Genomic DNA, 4,384 nt, shown 5'->3' with positions numbered 1-4,384 from the left:
GGCTGCGTATGTAGGTAGGTAGCTGTGTGTGTTTAAGCCCGTAGCCCAATCAGGGACCAGCATTTCTGGCAACGTCATCATTAACAGCCAATGAGGGACCAGCATTCCTGGTGATGCCAGTGGTGATGTCACTGGCATCGCCAGTGGCGAGTGCACCTCATGGCACACTCTGCTGGCTCACAAGTACTTGGGCACTAGGTGCAAGTTGGCACCTCAACAGAGTGCAGTTCTAATTCAAAGCTAGATTGAAGTGATAAGTACTCAAACTGCTTAAAGATGTTGCATCCATGATTTCTGGAGATAATGTATTCCACAGATTTTAAAGGCATAGGTAATAAATGCAGCATCTTCTACTGTGGTTCTCAAAGTGGTGTTCCAGGGAACCTCAGAGTTCCTTGAGGAGGGTCTAACTCTGAGAATGTACAAACATTTATACACTCTCAGAGTTACGGGGGTCTTTGAAATCAAAATGTTTGAGAACCCCTGATCTACTGCTTGCTTTAATACTGCCTCTAACATGACAGAGGCGTAAAAGAAAAAGTTAAGATAACGGGCAACAAGAAAAAAACAAAAAAAAACACAAAGGTCTCCACCTGTGTTATATTTTCCTCTCCTACTCCCAGTTTGTCTCCTTAACATGTTTCACAAAATGTCCATAGCTTTTCCCAAAGCATTTCTTTGTTTTGACATTCATTCCTGCTGGAGATCAACACGAGCAGATTCTATTCTAGAGGTTTCTATTCTCAGAGATATTCTCCTTTGCAGCCATGCCTGCCCTTGCGCAGTTCAGTTGTTAGTAGATCACTATTCTACTGTATGAAAGTTGCTTGGTTGGCATCACTGATCACATTCCTGTGCCGATGAAGCGAGCCTGGATTGCTGTTGGTAGTCATGACTACCATTTCCCACCTGATATCGTGTGGGAGTCCCGACTGATTATCCAAACCATACTGAATAACTACTAGCTTGCATAACGTCTTCAGACTAGTACTTAAGTCTAAGATGTACAGGTCATTGGGTCTGGATTCTCCAAAGACGATGACACGATCTCCCACCATGCAACAGCACATCCTCCAACATGGGCCTTTCCCCTTGGGCTCAACCTTCTTCCAAGAGAAGGTCTTTGAATTGAATTTCCACAGATCATGAAAGTTTTCCCAAATACCAAATATGTACAGCTCTCCATTGTAGGCAAAGGCTGAATGACCCTCGCGCTTGCGTCGTTCTGGAATCTGTGCAGAAGGAATGCTCAGCCAGCAGTTTGTCTCTATGTCAAACACTCTAATGCTGTTGTGGGTTTTGGATTTGGGGTTTAAGCCCCCAAATACAAACATCTTTGTCCCGATGATAGTGGCAGAGTGACATGCTGAAGCAGGTGTCGTAGTCCCCCTAGTGCTAATTAAAGACCATACCATTGTTGTGGAGTCCAACTTGTACATGTCATTAAAGCAGTTCTCTCTAACTTCAGTTGTTGAGGATCCTCCAAAAATATATCCAACCTTCCCCAAGACACATCCTGAGTGGCCCCACCTCCCCTCTGGAACGGTACCAGAAATCTTGGGCTTGAACCATCTGTGGGAGTTGACATCAAATGCATAAAGCGTGGTGCAAAATTTGGCATCCCATGTACACCCTCCCCAGATGTAGATGGTATCTTCAATCAGCACAGCTCTGTGACCGTAGCGCATGGGGGGAACATCGAGGGGACGTTTCTGTCTTTCAGTTGTCACTGCAGGCAGCAGCATCCAGCGTAAAGACACCGTGTTGAAGATGAGCACATCTATTTGATCTGTGTTGTTGTATTCATGTCCACGACTGTACCCTCCAAAGGAGTACATCTTGTGCCCCGCTGCCACAGCAGCATAGCTGTTAGTCTCCGGTATGTTCAGATGCACTGTCCAGTGCAACATTTCACACAGAGCAGGAGCACACCAGATCAAAAGGAATATAAAGTGGTAGAATGGAGTGATATTGCGAGTGCTATCCCTTATATTGGTACAGTGGCACAAGTGTCACGCAAAGTCTGGCCAATCCATCACTCTGCAAGACAGAAAAACGACCAGTGTTGTAGTAACAATAATATTATGTGGAAAAAGACAGACAAAATCATCAAAACATTCAGATAAACAAAAATCACTTTATTCAGTTTTCATGGCAGTCAGTCACGTTTTTTTTTGTACAACAAACAGTATGCAAGGAATAGGCCTAGTTAGGACTGTAAGTCCATGCCACTGTAAACCCACCCAAAAGCCCATAAAGTGCAGATTTATTAGTGTGATGACTTAAAATAAAAATAAAAAACCCATACCAAATTTAAACCAATAGCAACAGTGATTGCGCCAAAGTTAATAATTCACAAAATTAGTAAACAAAGAAGAGTAAATTTATCCTGTAAGTGAAATTCAAACCTCCAACTTATCCTTCGAGAACAAGTTATCCTCCTTTTTGTATTAGAAGTGATCTCTTGCTGCCATTTAAATATTTCAACAAATGGCAGTTTTTTTTACTAGCCCTGTCTTGCTAAGAGAAAATGAAACGTTCTAGGGGAAACAACGCTTATGCATTTCCTTTTAAATTCATCTTTAGCACAGTATGACAAGTAGATTGACCAGTGTCACTAAACAGATGATAGATCTTGTCAAAACAGTATTTGGAAGTTTTAACCTGCTTGTACCTGGTGGGTTTGGTTTGCTGCATACAACATTACAATCAGGGACTGGGGCACTAGACTGTCTTTAAAAGTTAATACAGTGCACACTTTTGTGATACACACTGTACAGCATCTGCCATCCGAATTATCCTGATGCGGAAAACCCCCACCTATTTGATGACTGATCTGTATCCACACTGTGGACAATGTACACCCACATATTATGTCCAGGAGTCAGGACTGACATGGAAAAGGGAATCTGTGACTTTCAACTTGGTGTCCCTATTTTATATTTTATTCTTTCATTTATAGGTAAAAGTTTTCCCCAAATGTAAAAAAAAAAAGAAAAAAGAATGTTCAAGAATTGTCAAAAGATTTCCCAAAATAGAAAAAAAGAAAATCAAACAGCAAAGATATGGTCCTGAAAGTTTGACCATTTGACCAATAAAATGGCAGACAAAACAAGGTATGACAAGCTGGGGATATAATTACATCACAAAATAATCTCTGGCAAACAGAGGAAAGTAGCTATAGGTGAAAACCATACAGTGCAGCTCTGAAGCAGAATTATCACAGCTGTTTTGGCGAGCATGAAAGGCTGATTAAAAAGTGATAAACATAATGCCCCTCTATAGTACTGGTTCTCTAATCGTTTATATTTGACCATGGATAATTAACTAATTTCTCTGCATGGGGACCCCTTGGAACCCCCTCAAGAACCACTGGTCCTTGAGAGGGTTTGAGAACCATTGCTATATATATAGCAACACACTATACAACACACTTTTCCGGTCTGTTGTTGTACACATGGTTTGTCTTGTAGCTCTAGCAGCAATATTAGCAGTTAAATCACAGTGCTTTCACTAACTGTGCCAACCTCTTCCCCACATAGTAGTGCAGGGTAGATGCGGCTATGTACAGTGCAAGAGTCATCTCTATAAATCTTTCATTACATATGGCTATGTTAAAAGTAGTGCACGGTAAAGGGATTAGGGTTACAGTTCAGACATACAGCCTCTTTAGCTGTAGCTTCAGAACCAATCTTTTGCCCACCGCCTGCAGTCAGTCACTAATAGTTAAAGAAAAGGATTTCTTGAAATCTAGGTTATAGGCTCTCAGAAGACTAGCTTGTTCATATGTTAGCTAAAAAGGATTCCTTAATTTCCTTCCTTCCTTAAAAAAGTAGACATAAAAAACCGTTGCTTTAAAAAAAAAATCATGGGAAGGATTTGAGATATTACACAGCCTAGCCCTAAGATCAGTTTTTACAGTAACCTTATCCACCGCCATACAAGGGAGACATTGGACTACAATAAACATTAAGACTTTGCGTTTCAACAAAGGTGTAATCGAAGTCCCCTTTCCCAGTCTCTTCAAACCATGCCTCGAGATGTCCTCAGAGTGTCCAAGCAGGCCAAATCTGGACACGTTTCTCACAAGGCTCTTCCTCGTACTTCCTCCTCCGAGTGGATTGTGTGATAACACAACAGCGACAGAAAGAATCCTTCCCTTTGGGTGCCTGGTGGCTCAGCCAGCTAGTGAACACATGCCAAATGTATTCTCCTCGCAAGCACGAGGACCCAGGCTCGATTCCGACCCCTGTCTTGTCTCTCCTCTCTTGCTCTGCCCTTGGTCTCCTGTCTCTCTCTCTATACTGACCTATTTAAAATAAACAAAAATAAACGTTCTCTCAAATCTGCTGTTGATGTTAACTAGGCTTCCTCGTCGTCCACT

This window comes from Nannobrachium achirus (genome assembly GCF_963921795.1).
Source record: "Nannobrachium achirus genome assembly, chromosome: 23".
In the NCBI taxonomy this organism is placed as follows: Eukaryota; Metazoa; Chordata; class Actinopteri; order Myctophiformes; family Myctophidae; genus Nannobrachium; species Nannobrachium achirus.
The sequence above is the reverse complement of the archived record's forward strand: the minus strand, read 5'-3'. Positions refer to the sequence as shown.